General features: G+C 42.0%; 1 protein-coding gene across 2 annotated transcripts in view; it reads right to left on the reverse strand.

Moving 5' to 3' along the window:
* The window catches only part of LYN (LYN proto-oncogene, Src family tyrosine kinase), a 94,637-nt gene extending 88,905 nt beyond the window's left edge, over window positions 1-5,732 (reverse strand). Inside the window, exon 1 of one of the 2 annotated variants that reach the window (XM_048840706.2) lies at window positions 5,460-5,732. The gene's annotated coding sequence lies outside the window, so the exon portion shown is untranslated. The remainder of the gene's footprint in view (window positions 1-5,459) is intronic. The other variant, XM_048840705.2, reaches the window with a different exon arrangement.
* Between the last annotated feature and the right edge of the window lie 11,820 nt (window positions 5,733-17,552).

Here is a 17,552-nt window from a genome sequence, read left to right on the forward strand (position 1 = left end):
ACACTGCTCTGTTTTTTACATCTTACATTCCCTTTATACATTTGAGGCAGTTAAGTTCCAATAGAACCCTCTTATGTTCTTTTAGCAAATTTACTAAATTGTCCAGTCAAATGATTTTAATCAGATAGTTTATTTTTGCCTGGCTAATTTACAGGTATTTCTTTGGAAAAGGGCCCATTTTTCCTTCAGAATGGTTGCAAAGAAACCAAGAATGCTCTAACACTTTTCCTTTTTAACATTTTCACGAAGTTTAGCTGCTTAATTCCCTCCAGCCTCTGCAGAGTTAACTTTTTTTTTTTTACTCTCTTTTCTCTTTGTAATTATGCCTGGGGGTGCCATACATAGGACCTTCTCCCCCTTTACCTGCGTCCCTCCAGCCTCTGCAGAGTTAACTTTTTCACTCTTTTTGTATTCCTGGAGTGCCTCTTTCACTATTTGCAGCGGACTTTGGGTATTTGTAGCCAGCATCTTCCAATTGTCTACTCCCTTTTCTGTTTGTGCCTTTTCCTCTTTACATGAAGACAAGCGGAGGTAAGAATCCTTACATGCCTTCCACAACAACCAAATTGCTGCTCTCTTTTGGCAGCTCTAGAAGGTTTGTATATGAGGATATACTGAGCCAATCTATCCTCTAGGTCCGAAATTGTGCAGGCATCAGATATGGCTTGTTTAGTCCAAGGACTGTGCCCAAATTTTTGAAGGATTTGTTTAAAAGGTGTAATTTCTTTAACAAAAGGTGAGGTTGGAGTTCCTTCTCACTCCATTCCTCCCTCTGGTACTGGCTTACCCTGTTTTCTTTTAAACATCTTAACATGGATATTTCAATCTCTTTGTCACTCCTGGTATTACTTAGCAAGTGACACAGCCTAGATTCTGAAATCATAGCTTAATCTATGCGCTTTTCCCCTGCTACCTTCCTGGAGGCCAGCAGGTCTGGTTAACCTAACAGAAATGCCTAGCTCAATAGAGCTGGCGGTGTGCACACCAATATTTACAATAACTGAGGTTTTTTACCAATATTCCCCCTTTCGCAATTCTCCACCAAAATGTTATACCAATAAAAACAAAAACCAGCAGGATCTTATTAAAGGGAAAAAGGCAAAATACCACATTTATTGTGAATACAGAAAGAATCATAGTAAGCAGTTAGTTATAGCTATAACATTCCATTCAATCTCATATTTATTCACACATTCATTCATATACACACACATACACAGGTTCTGCAAGGTTATTATCATAGTTACCAGCCTTAGAGTTGCTCATGCCAAGCCACTGGCCAGGTGGCCTGGACATGAGGAGGGAGCAGGACCTTGTCAGATGCTCATCTGATGCTCCTGGAAGTTGGTTTACAGAATCAGACCCCAAAGTTCTCACTTTCTAGAGTCCATTTTTATAGGAATTTCTTCCTATGCCAGTCTATGGGAATTGCTTCATCATGCTGTTGCTGAATCAGTCAGCACATAACACATTCCTGATGGCTCCATGCTGCTAGATGTTATCTTGTTCTTTGGTTCTCCCATCCTTGAGGCTGTTGGGTGGATTCCAGTCTGCCCTCCGGGGGTCCTCTGGTTATTTCCACTTGACGCCTTCTTCAGCCGATGGACACTGGATTCTTCGGCTGGCACCTCCCTGATCATTCAGTTATTATCCACACCAAGCATCCATCCACATACATCCTCTATCTCTATTTTAATCACAATTGTTAACAAAGCAAGATGACTACAAAAAAAAGGCGGGGGGGTCTCTGGGTGCTGTTTTTGTTGTTACAGAGTATTGTTTTGAGTCTCTCTCTGTGTGAGTAGTTGTTATTACAAAGAATTGCTTTGAGAACAGACTCTGTCTTAGAATGTACTAACACAATTAGCAGCTTGCAAGTTTAACACATAGAGGGAGAGAAACAGTACCAAAAACCAAGAGACCTCTTAATTAGTAATACCCTGGAATTTAAACTATGGGGAATCAAACTCATTTGTGATTTTAATACAGAACTTCTTTAATATGATCCAACAATCTGGCCCGAAGTGAGTACCGTCTCAGCCTAAAGATCAAAACACTTAAATACTCAAAATGAAGTACGGAAACACACACTTCTTTTCTACCAGAAAAACGCAATTACTTCTGGGATTAGCTGTTTAACTCCCCACAACCCTAGTGCAGCATTGCCATGTGAAAAGACATGAAGAGTACATTATCTAATAAAACTAAGGGTAACTTTACGTAGGATGCTACTACCCAAGTTGCACTTTAGCCAGGACACCAAGTGCAATGCCTCTTGTCTTGAGAATTGTGCTACGTAATCTTTAATGGCCACAGGTGGCCAGGAGGACCTTAGTTTTGTGTCATTCAAGAGATGGGACCTCCAGCATCCTCTAATTCAATCTTGGGTCATCAATTAAGTTCTGATTCAGGGACAAATCTCTCAACTGAAATATCCATATCGCTTTCTGAAGGACCTGGGTAGGCTATGAAGTTTCCCTTACAAAAACTGATCAAGCATGCTGCTGTTAAGCTTATGAGAGCTGATAGGGTCACAGAACACAGTGCCTCATTTCTAGAGAGAGAGAGAGAGAGTGGGGAGGCAATAAATTAATAAATGCAAAAAGATTTGTAGATGTGTAGAAAATCCATCCAATAGTTTAGACAAGGTGAAGCAGACCTGAAAACAGGAATGCTAATAGAGTATAAAATGCCTAGTATTAGCAGGTGATATATCATTGTAGTCAAAAGCGCTATCAACAGAAACAGTCATTGAATGATTTTACTGACCAAAATATTGTTAAAAAGGCCTTTCTGCAATTCTTTGGGCACCTTTACAACAAAAAGTCTTGCTTACCTAGAGGAATACACAGGAAAAGCAGAACCACTTCACATCTACCAAATTACAGTAGTTGCTAAAATGCTTGTTATACATCATCATTGCAGTAAGACATTATCTCAACAGTTTCTTGATGAAAGAAATCTTTATCCTATTAAATCAAGAAAACTTTCTAACTATTATGTAACTTACAAAGCTGGCACTGGATACAAGATATTAATCTTGAAATAGGTCAACAGAATGTGAAACCTATTGGCTGCAGAATCCATGAATTTTAATTGTCTCCTGTGATTCTGTACACTCATGTTAGATAGCATTATCAAGGAAAAGAACGAGGAGTACTTGTGGCACCTTAGAGACTAACAAATTTATCTGAGCATAAGCTTTTGTGGGCTAAAACCCACTCATCAGTGAGACTTTCATCCTGTTTCTACTTTTACTGAAAAAATTATTTGGCTCTTCCAATCTATTGTTGTAATGTTGTCACTATTTATTATAAAGACGTGAAGTCCTCACTTTATCAAAAACTTATAAAACCATCACATCTGCTCTGCATCCAGTACTAGAACAGGAAAGATTCACATTAAAGCAATTTGATTAACCCTTCTTGAAAACTAGGCTCCCCAACACAATTTAATCTTTATTTTGTTAAAACAGTTCTATATAGCAGATTTTTTTATAATCATTTGGCAAGTGTTCCACAATTTATCTACCACCAGATATTACATTGCAACCATTTGCAGCCAGCGTTCAGGCATTCCAGGGGTCGTGCAGGAATCATACTGTACAAGGGTAAAAAGTTCCCCCTCAATTTGTGGTGGGTGCGTGGGTGGGATGGTGGATTTGCAGGGAGTGTGGGAGAGAAGAGTGTTTGTTTAGATTTTTTTTTTCAGCCAAAAACTAAAGTGCTCTTCCATTGTGAAAAATGAAAGTAAATATGGCAACTTCTACTTCAACTTTTTTGTTCCCTGTGTGTATTCAGAGTTATATCTGCTTACTTTAATGACAAACTAATTTTGACTACTGAGCTGAATTTTATTCTTGCTTGAGAAAAAACAGGGACTGTCAACTAAATTCTAACGGCAGAATATTGAGGATGTTTGACCGAGAAGGAACCAACTGGACTTTCAGATTCTAGACAGAATTTGCAGGTATGGCAGTTTAAAAAAAAACAAAAAAACCCTTTTTTTACTTTAGAAACTGAGCAGACTTGGACTGGAAACCAGTGAGAGACACTAAACATGGAACATCACAATACCATTTTCATTTTTTTTCAAAGCAGGAGCACACTTTAATATCTAGCTAAGAGGAAGCAGTTTTAATTTGAAGATGCTCCAGAAATTACTATACACTTGTAGGTTTAAAATCCAGAGTTTAAACACAGAATATCCAGAGGCCATATTTTCTCTCTTAGTTAAATCAAGTCTATTGTCTTAGCTTGTGACAGTGACTAAGAAAAAATGCATTGTGTAATGCTACATTCTTTCTGGCATTCCGGCTTTTTTGTTTGTTTTTAATTAGGAATAATCAAGATTGGCTGAATAATCAATATAGCCTTGAAGATCATAACAAACCATCAAATGTAATCCCTTTCTAAAGTCTTCTCAAATAAATTGCTGTATTTCCTTAAAAGCTGAACCATACAGGAAAGCTTAGACTGCAGCTACACACCTTCCCTTGGGCTAAAGGAAAAGCTAACCAGGCTGAAAAGAACTCTCGCTTCCTTTTAACTAATGTACTATAAATTGTATCTGAGGTTCAAAGAACTGTTCAGTGAAGGGGCAGAAACACAAGCTGCCCATTAGTGTCACACTTCCTCTTTTGAACCGGCTATATCCTTAACACAAGGTTCATTTAATATTTCTTCAAAAAGAAAAGGAGGACTTGTGGCACCTTAGAGACTAACAAATTTATTTGAGCATAACCTTTCGTGAGTTTGGAGATACAGACTAACACCGCTGCTACTCTGAAACCTTAATATTTCTTGTTCACTTCAGTTAATTAGAGAGATCAGGTTCCATGACCGGACAAATCAATCACCCTTTAGCTAATTCACTAATAATTCCAGAATGCACTCAACCAGCCCCTTCTTTCTCCTGCCTGAAAACTTTGGCTTTTCTCTTTTCATTTTTAGGGGCAAGGGAGACCAGAGGAAGATGTCAACATGTATTTATAGACTAGCTTTCCTTAAAATGATTAGTATACCAGTAGGGGAGGTTAAATCTCAAAAATTCCAATGTAATTAAAGACAGCATGTTATAGGAGAGCTAACAACGTAACTAAAACCCAGCCTCCTGCGACAAGCTATTTATGCAACAGACAAATGTCTATTATGAACAAGTGTCTATTCCCTCTGACCCGCTAGGTAAATCCAGGTGGGAAAAAACTGTTACCAAAGCAACAGGGACAGCTGCCAAAAAGGTCCCAAGAATCACCAGAGAGAAGCACTGGTTCCCTCCGACAAACTCTAGGAATGTCGGAAACCCACGATTTGTATGAATTAAAGAGGAAGTCTTATTAATCCATACCCTGCCAGCGCAGGGCTGTTCCCTACATTTGCCACTGCTCTGAAAGGATCACAGAAATTACCGCTGGACACAGTAGCCACTTCCAAATTAGGAGACAAAAGAAAGACACTTACTTCCCTGAGCGTGAAACTTTGGAAGCAGCAAGTAAACTCCACAGTTACTTCAGCCACAGAGTTGGGGTAGGAGCCAGGGTGAAGTTCAGAATTAAATTAGCGGATTATCCTCGGGAAGAGGAAAAGCTACCCGTTGATTTTTTTGAAGACCACAGGATTTTGCAGCTGGGAGAGAAAGAGAGACTCCAGAGCAGCCAAGCCTATAGTCTGCCTGAGGCCACCCCTGTGCACTGCAGAAAAGGAACTTCGGTTGGTTTCAGTGGGTTGGCTGAGAGTTTTCAGTTTACTTCCTGGTATTAGGAGATTTGCATAAATATCAGTAAAGGATATGGGGGGGGGGGAGAGAAGGAAGAATTTTTAATAAAAATAAAAAGTATTGTTCAGCTTTTGATTAATAAATCAAAACAATTGGGGAGGGTTTCATAGGAGGGGCTGAAGTAGAGACACAAACAAGATCCCCAGAGAGATTTCCACCAGCAGATGAGATAGATGAGAATGGGATTTCAGGAGGAGGAAGATCATTACTGTTGGCTGGTTTCATTTTAACTAGAGCAGCCCTCAACCCTCCCTTCCTCTGGCTAATGGGAGGAGGAGGGTGTACTCTGCTCTTAGAGACCGTCACAACCATCTATTTTCCTCCCTCCCTCTTTCTACTATTAAATGAGGGGAGGCAGCACACACCTGGGGGAAGGGGGCAGTAAGGAAAGTCCAAGCAGTTTCTCCTATTCCCTTTCTCACCTGGTGGATAATAAACTATTTTCGCTCCCCCGGAGCACATAAGGAGTCTGGGAGAGTTTAGAAGGAATGCAAGTTAAATATTTTACTAAGTGTAATGACTGTCCCTCCTGAGCCAGGGAAACTTGTGAGGTATGACTGAGCAGAGTGTTACTGTTAACACTATTAAACAAGAATATTGCAGTAATAGCTAGAGACTAACCAGGAGAGGACCGCATTGTTCTAGGTGCTGTACAAACATATAGTAAATGGCAATCCCTGCTCCAACGTCTTATGAATCTGAAGGGGAAAATGTAAGCGGTGGCTATGGTGGGTAATAGTATGGAAACATTTCTGTTTTGACCATTTTTCTGCTTGTTATGTCCAATACTGGTCAGAAACCTAATCTGTTTTCTTCATCGGCATGAGGAGAAACTCCTGCTCCCATAATAGACTCTTATTTATTAATAAGAAATTAAAAATATATTGAAAGATCTGAGAGGGAGGTCACATGTCCCAGTAAGGTAGAGGACTCTGATGATGGGCACCAGAAATCCACCATCAACCCTGCCAAACATTTAAACATGGCAATTTCTAAAATGTACAGGAAACAGGCTTGGAAAGGAACCCAAAGGTACAATTACCAGTTTTTAATTAGGATTCACTAGAAGACTGCTCTGATGTGGAATCAGCCCCTAGAGACCATCAAGCCCCAAGCAGGGAGGTCTGGACAAGAAATCCAGAAGCTGCAACTCAAACTCTAAAAGTGGAGAAAGGCATAAGTCTACTTACTGAGCAAACAACTTCTGAGCACAAAAGATTAAATAATATTAAAAGTGGTCTGAAATTCTGACTTTGAATTCTCAAGCAGAGCACTAAATTGGGGTATTGACTACAGCAGGCCCAAATCTTGGGAGTAGCCGAGCAGTATTAGGTGCAGGACACAAGGTGAAGCAAAGGTACTTTTATGCCTTCTTTGCAGTTCTCCAATTTTAAAGCTAGCTAAGGGCCTGTTCATCCCTCAACTCTAGATAGAGTAGCCTCCAGGGGTACATCTATACTGCAATAAAAGACCTGCAGCACAGGGATGGCTGGCCTGGGTCAGCTGACTCAGGCTCACCAGGCTGGGGCTGCAGGGCTATAGAATAGCAGTATAGTTGTTTGGGCTCAGGTTGGAGGCTGAACACAGACCCCAGACAACTACACTATTGTTAGCTCCACAGCTTGAGCCTAGGGCCTACCTGCCGGTGTACACAGTTGGAGGAGCAAGTCCATGCCAGTCTATGACACAGTCCTTAGCCACAGGCTGTGTGTGCGTGTGTGTGTCAGGGTAGGGAATTGGAGGGAGGGGGTGTGACAGGATGTACCAGGCCCTTTGAGGCCTCCTCCTGGAGGCCCCATGGTCCTACCACACTGTGCCCCAAGAAAGGAGCAGCTAAGGTGGGTCTGTCAGGCCTGCCTAGAGAGGCTGTATAGAAGCAGCCATTCAGAGGCCAACAGGCTCAGATAAAAGGAGCTGCAGGGGCTGAGCATGTCAGTCTCTGGCTGGGACGAGAGGAGCAAGGAAGTGCTCACTGCTAGTCAGAGGTGCTTGACAGAGACCTGGAAGACAGGTTCTCATGGCACTTGCGTTCAGTGAGGAGGATCTGAGAGACACAGCCCTGAAGTAAGGGTGAAGAGAAAGGGGCTATGTGGGAAAAGGCCCAGGGAATAGCAGCAGTGAACTGGAGGCAGTGGTACATGGCTGTTGTTATAGGGTCCCTAGGTTGGGACCTGGAGTAGTGGGCAGGCCGGGGTTTCCTCACCAGCCGCTGGGTAAGTGGTCTAAACCCCAAGAAGGGGACAAATCTCCTTTAGAAGCCCAAGCACAGAGCTGGATTTAAAGGGTCCAGCAATGAGGCTGAAGACCCTGGTGAGGGCTGACAGTTTGTGGGACTTTTGCTACCCTGGAATGGTTAATCCATTTTAGACTGTGTGACTTGGCCAGAGGGCTGAAGCACTGAAGATCCATCTAGTGAGGTCAACAACCTATGGGAGATGCCTGGGGCTGGACAGCTTGCAGCATCACACCCAGCCAACAGGAAGCACCAACGAGAGGGCATGTATTTGGATCACATTGAGCGCCAGCTATTTTCTGTTGCTTGGTCCCTAGAAGGCTATAACAGTCTGAGCATAAAGTTAAAGCAGCTCCAAATCAGTCCCCAAATGATGCTGAAATACAGGTAGCTTAAAGCCACCTTTGTCTCCTCTCCTTCACTTAGCACAAGAATGCAGAAACTCAAAATTGGGGCCGATGTTTATCCCTGACATCTATACTGCCACTCAGGGTATGTCTACACTGCAGCAGCACAGCTAGGGCGCTCTAGGCGGCATCTATGCTACAGTGGCATCAACGGAAGGGTGGTTGTGGAATCCTTGTCATTTTAAAGAATAGGTTAGACAAACACCTATCAGGAATGATCTAGGGATATTTTATCCTGCCTCGGTGCAGGGGACTCGACTAGATGACCTCTTGAGGACCCTTCCAGCCCCTACGTTTCCATGATTCTATCAACAAGAAACATCTTTTCAAGAAGATTTGACTAACATGAAAAGGGGTTGAATTTGGGATATATATTCCGTGTTTTGTAAGAAAAGTAAACATATGTGTGGTTATCCTTAGCAGAAAAATCTTCCCAGGTCAAGTAATAGAGTTCCTATCTAATAAAGAAGGTAGTTGCATACCTATCTCAGGAACTATAGCTAGGCAAGAAACTGCATATACAAACATATTCATCACATGAAAACACATTATTAATGTTTTTGTTCAGGTCTGCTCTGCATCTCAGGGGCATTTTATCGGTGACGGTGGACTTTAATTGGGTCTCCCATCTAAAACTGGTCAAAAAGTCTAAATAATAGAACAACTTGTGTAGGTCGGAAAACATGAAAAGAGATACCCCAAATCTATCACTGAAATGCTGAAGAGAAAGACTGTCATATATGAGGAGTCGCTGTTCATTTTCCAGAATAGACTTTCTGTTTTGATGGCCTGAATCAAAGCCCATAGATGTCACTGGTAAGACTCCCATAGACTTTGGATTAAGCCCCCAGACTGTAAACATTTATATAAGGTAGGAAAAAAGGGGATAGTGATTTTATTATTGTCCACATTATGTTGCTTTATGGGCTAATGTACACACTGCCGGGAAAAAAAAGAAGGAACGTACTGGACAATATAGAACCTGAACACAGGCAAAAAAAATGAAAAGGTCTATCTAAGGTCTTATATGGCCTCTCTATCACCAGAATATCTGAGGGCCTTCTGCGGGTGTCCTTGAATATGGAAAACTGAATAACACATAGGATATCAGTGATAGTATCATATGTGGAATAGGCAAAGCAATAATTTGAGGGAGATCACTTAGACTGGCTCGTCCTTTAATTTAAAAAGGAGGGAAAATCATTGTATTGAACAAAAGTGCAAAGATTGAAAGGTCTTCGTAGGAGTACAGGCAGTCAGAAGCAATGCAGAGCACACGAAAATGTAAGGACGACAGTTAAAACATGCTATTAAATGAAAGGCAGAGTACTTGCATAGCTCAATGTGTGGATAGGGCTTCAATAAAAAGGTACATTAAAATGTATGGGTTTGGAGAGTGGGAGACTGAGCTAGGGGTTTGAAATCTGAGTCCAACAGTGCCAACAAGTGGGAACGTTTTTTCCTATAGAAATTCCACTATTTGCATGGTTAATGGTTGCATTATTTCTCTTAGTTTTATTTTTAATTGAAGAATTGTCAAGTAGTTTAGGTCCAGATTGTTAACCTGTTTTATACTCTATCAGTTTTCATAGTCTGGTAGAAAATGTCTTCTGGATTTCAATTTAAAAAAATCCAGTCTTTCCTCAAGATTTCTTTTTCTCCCCCCTCTTAAGACAAAAGATAAGAGGCAAGAGAAATGTATTTTGGCATTTTTTTCTTCCATGACAAACATTTTGGTGTGGATGTCTTAGAGGAGGCCATCCAGCTACCAAAAAGCACAAGACCATTTACAAATACTATTCCTAAATGTGCTGTTGATATGACAGGGGAGATTTTTGACAAGCAAGAAAACAGAAAAGGGAAAAATAATCTAGTAAAGAAATATTATTTTCAAGCTTGAACACTATGGGGATAACATATACATACACATACTTGCATGGGTATTCTGCAGTCACTATCAGAGAGATTTTTTTCTGGGTAAAAATTGGTAGTGGTGGGGAGGGAATCTATTTAACTGTTTTTAAAAGGTTAGGAGTACAAACACGTTAATTTTCCAGCTGTTAATTTGTACTCCCTTTATTCTAAAATATCTTTGATTATTTTTAATGGAAATTTGCAGCCTACTAGTTCATATTCTGGACCAATGCTCTAAGAAGTTAAAATGACTCCATTTTTAAATACTTCAGGGAGGAAAAAAAAATCTATATATTGACTCAATCTCTTTTTGAACATCAGACAGACTAAAATTATATACACTCTACACAGTTAAAGCAGGAAAAGTTGGCATCTTTCCCAAAGACAATGGTGGGACTAATCCAGAGCCTATTAGATCTCATTGTATTGAAATGTTCCTAATGCACATCCTAAATTTACCCTTCATTCTAGTTAATTCTAGTGACCCTTGTACCACTCCTCCCTAATGAAAAAATGCTTACCTGGAGAGTCCCTAGTTCTGAGGTTTGAGAAACAGCTAGCTTCTTGGTTAGATTGTGATTTTGTGGGTATGTTTAATATTGGATTCAACTTCCCCCATCTTTTTTGTTGGCCAGGAATTCTTCATTGTTTATTTCTTCCAGCTCCAAAGTGAGTGGACAGCCTGTTGGTTATCTGAAGCAAATCCTTCCAGCACTGGCAGCCAGCTTTAAAAGAGCTTGCCATGAGCTAGGCTTTGTTGGCATGGCACTAGTGAAATAGATCTAGAGAAAGAGGAAGCTGCCTGCACACACCCTACAGTACATATAACTAGCCTTTTTCTAGACATGTCAAATTAACTGAAGAGTCTTTGGTAGAACAGGAATACCATAAAAAAAAATAATAAAAGAAAATTGATGCCACACCTGGGATCCATTAGAAACTGAGAAGTGGATTCATGTGTTTCTTGGTTCACATGAATATAATTCTGTCTAAGAAACAGAGGAAACTAGCTGTATCCGAAGGGTATTCACATGTCACTCATGATGTGCATAATAAAGATGTAAGCAGGGTCTGAGTGAGCTCTCCCTGACATCTCTGAGCTGAGGTGGTGGTGGTGGTGTGTGAAAGGACTTTAGGAACAGACCATATTTGCATAAACACTCCTAAATAGCTTATGTATGCAGCAAAGAGAGCTGCTTTGCCAAATTGATCAGTTTTGGCTGGTATTGGGTTACAAGTCACTTTAGTGTTGAATGCAGGGGTAATGAAATATTATCCTTATTTTTATGAGTAAAGGACAGCAGAACTGTACTTAGCCTGTCCTGATTGCGGGATTCCCCCTAAAAGGAACCTCACTCGCTAAGCAAGGGCCGTAGGGAGGCCAAATCCCAGAGAGAGTTGGGACAGCTGTTCCTACCTGGTGGTATGGGCTCTGACACCATTTGACTGTTGCCTTTCCAGTGTTTAAAGACAGAGCTGATTAGACTCAACTGAGTCTCCTTGTTTTATTCAGCAATCACTAGAGTTGAAGTCACTGGCAACCAAGTGACAGTGAGTCTTAGACTTGCTGTGGGACAGTGTTAAAATGAAACAACCTGCACTAGCAGTGAGGTTCCCCACTACTTCTGAAATCACCCAGAGCTGGGTTAAGTGGTGGCATCTCAGAATATGATGTTGCAGCAGGAAGACAGCAGAAGCAGAGTGTGGTGGTAGAGTGAACGCCACAGCAGCTGAGGCAAGGCTCAACACTCTGCAGTGGGAAGGCAAGTGACTGCACCTCTGAACTCTGGGTCTTCACTGACCCAGGACAGCAACTGGGAGTGGGGTGCAGTGGAGGGAGAGGGGAGTAATATGTTAAAGGAACATTTGTTGTCAGAGTTTCACACGGCAAGGTGAGAAACAGAGGCAAAGGCACTGCCCAATGGACTCTGTGGTGAGTGATTTCACATGATCGTACACTTTCAAATCATGTTTGTGGTGTTTTCCCAAGTTAATGCTGGGTTCCTTTTTATTAAAAAAGTTCTCTTTACTAGACAGAGACTCAGTGCTTGCAACTGGGGGAGTACTGCCTCTTAGAGGTGCCTGTGTGTGTGTTTAGTTTTCCCAGAATACTAGGTGGGGGCTCAAACAGGTTCTGTTTTGTGGTTGTAAAGATGAACGCCTAGATACTCAAACTTGCCCTTGTTACTCCACCTGGCAGAAGGGTTACAAAGATAAAAATAACTCCTTATTTTCCAGTTTGAGGCCTTTGTCGAAGAAGTGTGACTTCTTCGTACTCCAAGAGATACTTGAGCAACTAAATTAATTTCTGCTATACAGAGATTTCTAACTGGCAAATATGCTGACTTGCTCTCTCTGTGGACCATATTTTAAAGTTAGATTCAATTCATTTCAGCTTTCCACAAAGAGGTCACACATTTCACACTACTGGGATGAAGCTATTGGCATAACCCATCAGCAGATTTCCTGCCCTCCTTTTGGTAAATCCTTTTACGCATTATAAAAAGAGTTAAACTCAAAGGATCAAATGTTCCAAAGTGTAACCAGGGTGTCCACAAATGCACTGTGCAAAACCCCACATATGCCAAGGGCAGATATGAAATTGTGGGGAGCACTGATACTGCTGTACATGCAGCTGTGGGGTTTCATGGCCAGACATTCATTTTTTTGAGCATGAAATGTTTGGGCCCATCTTTGAAAACTTGTACCAGAAAGTGTCATATGCATTATGTACATTTCAAATAAACTAAAACCTCTTGGCTAATCTAGTTTGCCTAAGTTTTTCCAATTCTACAGGTTCTGCTAAAAGTAAACAGATAATATTACTATGAGCCAGATTCTCTGCTGAACACAGGGATAGCATCAAGGGGCCATTCTTTGGCTCGGGAGCTGCTCTAATTTGTACCAGCAGGCAAAGGACCCTAAAGGACTATATTCCCACTTAGTATCGTCAGGGCACTGCTCCACCCACTACTCCTCCCTACCTCTCGACTTCCCATCAAAGCCATCTGGCAGAGGGCTTCAAGGAGGTTAGCATAGAAGCTGGCTAGCATGACTACACCCATGAGAGACTCCCCCAACATGCATGATATCCTCAGCAAATGAGCTAGGGCTAGACTCCATCCTTTTTGGGTCTCAGCAGGAACTTGAATGGGGTAAAGCGGGCCAGAGAATCTGGCCTCACCTGTTTTCATATTTCTTGGTTTCATAAACACTGCAGTCAGACCGTTAGTCTACCCTTCAACTGTGGTTTTAGCCTGGAAAGAATATTTTAAAAGTTATGAATATTTTTACTCTTCTCTTGGATTTATAAATGACTTCTATTAAATGTACCCTGATTTGGATGTAGATTATAGGACTGATCAAATATCTGACATTTTCTCCAGTTTATTATAATAAACACACTGATTAGTCAGAAAAATAACAGATGTCTTGTATCTTATAATCTGCAGCCTATTGTTCATGGTAAATATCTGCTTGGCTGAGTTATAAAGTAACAGAGGAAAACTGTTGAAGAATCCCAGAAATTCTGTCACTGGCTGGACTGGTGAATAGTTACACAAAAGTTGTTTGTTTTTTAAAAAATCAGAGGCCTTGGAAAATGATGTGCAGACTGCTCACACTGTCATACATGATGTCCCGTAGCTCAGTGATGTTGCACAAAGCGTCACTATACTTTCCCACCATCTTTGTATAAATGCAAAATGTTGTCAAGGATAGATGTAACCGGACCTCTGAAGTAGCTGCACGCCTTGAAGTGTCAAATCAGTATCTGTCAAGCATGCTGAGGGCGTCACTGAGCAACAACCAGTGGATCTGTCAAGCTCACGATCAGAGGAATAGTTCACAACGCTCCCACTGCAGTAGAAGAAATTTATTACTACTGTAGTAGTGACAGCTACTGTTAAACAGCGCTGACAACCAAGGAACTGCCAAGTGACAGTTGTGCCACTCAGTGGTAGGGCTGCCTTCTGCCCATCACATGTGGCTCACAATTCTTTAAAGTTTGCTAGTAAATAGCCAAGCAGCCACATAACCAGCTCATGACCATGTCTGCTGCAATACAGAAGGCTAAGGAATCAGATCTTGGGTGCTCCTCCATGCCACTACCACATCTGTTTGTCATTCATTATGGCATACATGTTAAGTTACTCAGAGTGTTACCTAATGTAACTATCTTCTGCCAGGCCGAGTTGATAGCAGCAAGGGCCGGGTTCAGTACACAGGGGTTCCCTCTCATCAAAGCAAATGCAAAACTGGCTCGAGCCCCCACCCAGTGACCTGGGAAAATCTTACACACACCCCTGGGCGCCTCAAAGAGGCAATACTTCCCCTCTCGCAAGCACAGAGTCTCGGTGTAGCAGAGAATCTTTAATAACATGAGGTAAACGACATCAGCATTAAATTGGGGAAACACCACAACTAGGGTTCATCAACCAAACCATGAGCAAAGACCCACCCCAGCAAATTGGGCCATGTCCTTTCCCTCGGGTTCTTGAGTCCCAGAACCCAAACGTCTCTTGAGTCCAGCAATCCAAAAATCACCCAAAGTCCAAAAAGTCCAACAACCCCAAAAGTCCATCTGCAGAGTGTTACTCCCCAGTCTGGGTAAAAATGTGCATATGTGAGGGGGGAAGAGGCAAGGGGCACCTTATGTGACCCGCAGCTCCACAGGGCTTCACTCTGATCCACTCCACAAGCCGCTCTGCTCTGCCAGCCGTCCCACGAACTGCTCTGCTCCGCGTCACACAAGCATCTCCCGCCATCCCATGAACTGCTCCACCAGCCCTTCCACAAATGGCTCCACTGCGCTCCAGATCTTCAGGCTCCCCACTACTTGACACAGTGCTCAGTGATTTCAGCTCTTAGCAATTTTAGCTCTTTAGTGATTTCAGCTTGTAGTAGTGGGAGCCTTAGTGCTGGTGCACCATAAAGCCAAAGTGAATTCAGCACAGTACCTGTGGCTAGACTCTTAATAGACCCAAAATTAGCTCTGACATTCCACAGTAGAGCAAGACAGAGGTGCAACTGATGTTTCAGGCCCTCACAAAGGGGCCCACACCACCAGGTACTAATGCCTGTCTCCAGACTCTCTCAATTCACAGAGTTTTGGAACCCATGTCCCTTGCCTAGCGAGTGCTACTTAGTTGATGGCGAGTCCCTCCATCATAACAAAAGGCCAAGTACAGTTCCACTATCCTTGATTCCCATAATCAGGGTCATAACAATTTATTCTTCCTGCCCCAATAACAAAGACACTGGGGATCCCACAGCAGCCAAAGTGACCATTTGGGCAGCTATGGCCTCATTCTAGGCGGGGTAGGTGTGCCTATGCAAATGAGATAGGCCCCTGAAGTTCTTTTCCACAACTTGCCACACCTCACCACCAGATGTCAGGGTGGAGCTCATCCTGACTCTGCTTACATCTGTAAGAGAGGAAAAAAGGCTGAATGAAAACATCTGTATCAGATCTTATGACTAGACTGTATAACCTCTCGTCATACACCCTGTAGGATTAGCCATTTTCAAGAAGATCCAGGTTGACACTATCCCTGCAAAATGACTCAGCAGGACACTTAGTGGGCCAAATTCTTCACTGGTTTAACTCATACATTATAGCAGAGTTATAACAGGGATGAAGCTGGCCTACTGTGGCTCCTTTATTTTGTTCTTTCCCCCACGCTTTCTTCTTCTGCACATGCCAACCTTGCTTCCTTAGGTTTCAGGGTCTGTTTTGCTTCAAATTAACTTTTCTTTCCCCTTGTCCCATCCTCCTCAACCTTTTACCTCTTTGTGACAATCAATTCCTTCTGTCTCCCCCCCGGTCCACTTCATCCTCACGCCATTTTTCTCCTGGGTGCCCTTTGTACTACATAATCTACTTTGGCCCTCCCCCAGGCCACTTCCTAAATAAGTTTTCCTTTCTCCCTTTCCATGTTCAACCCTCATTCATCCCTTTTGCCGCCAATTGCCATCAATCAGCAGCAGATATGCTCCGCTTAGCCCCAAGTTAGGATCAAAGTGGGTCCCATACAAGGCTTCTGATCAGGGTGTCACTAATGCACAATGTGCTGCAATTGCTCATTGGCTTCTTCTGATACCCACTAGTCACCCACTTTACAGTAGGAGAAGAAGTTCCATTGACTCCTAGCTGATCTGCAGTTAGTGATTGGACAAGTGGAGAAATCTATCACACAGCAACAGCACCCAATATGGTAAGAGCGACAAACAGGATGTTTGGTGTGAAGTCAAGCCTTTAATCAGGCCCTGCTGCTGTTGTCAGCCTGTGCACAGGACATGTCCTGCCATGTGCAAATTCCACCCAGCTCTTTAGGGTCTGAAAAATATTTTTGGAAACATGGCCTTGATGTCCAAAGTTGCCCTTTAGTAAATGATTAAATTCATTGTTCAAATAAGGAAATGTCTATTATGTTTTCATATAAGTGTACAATTAAGGTACAGCATACGAAAAGGGACACCATTAATTACAGGGGTTTAACATTTGCTGTGGTTGGTTCCTGCCAGAGCAAAATATCTGTGTTGCAGTTAAAGACTGAACGCCAAACAACTATACCCTTGCTTTACTCAACAAAGCATGAGTTCTTGAAAGGGAATTACTAATTGCAGTTTTGGCAAGAGTCCAGTATTGACTAATTCTAGTGATCACACAGCTATGGTAACTTAGAATCATATCCTGTAAGGCATGCAAACAAGGGTAACCCTATTTGTTTAAAGAAAGGTCAAGATGTACCTAATGAGAGCGTTTGCTATACTTGAATTCTTGGGTGATTTTTTTTTTTTTCAGAGTTTTTGCGATTTTAGAACTTGTGAATGAGAAAGTATGGGTAAGTGGTTAGTGGACAAGCCTAGGATTTTAGAGTCCCTGCTCTACCCCAGACTTCCTTTATGATGTTGGGCAAATCACTTAGCCTTCCTGGGCCTTAGTTCCCCACCTGTGCTATTATCCCCATTTCACTTCCCTACCTCACACAGGTGTGTAAGAATAATTACATTAAAGATTGTGAAGTGCTTTGAGAGCTACTGATAAAAGTGCTATATGGGAGCTAGGTATTTTATTATTAATGATGTTGGCCTGTTTAAATCTTAGGAGGTAGTGGTGGGAGGGCCCACAGGAATTAGGATGTGGAATGGAACAGGGTAGCTGGCCCATTACATGAAATCGGGTTCAGCACTCCTATTGCAATCCAGATGAACCCTAGTTT

This window comes from Caretta caretta, chromosome 2 (genome assembly GCF_965140235.1).
Source record: "Caretta caretta isolate rCarCar2 chromosome 2, rCarCar1.hap1, whole genome shotgun sequence".
NCBI classification, from domain to species: Eukaryota; Metazoa; Chordata; order Testudines; family Cheloniidae; genus Caretta; species Caretta caretta.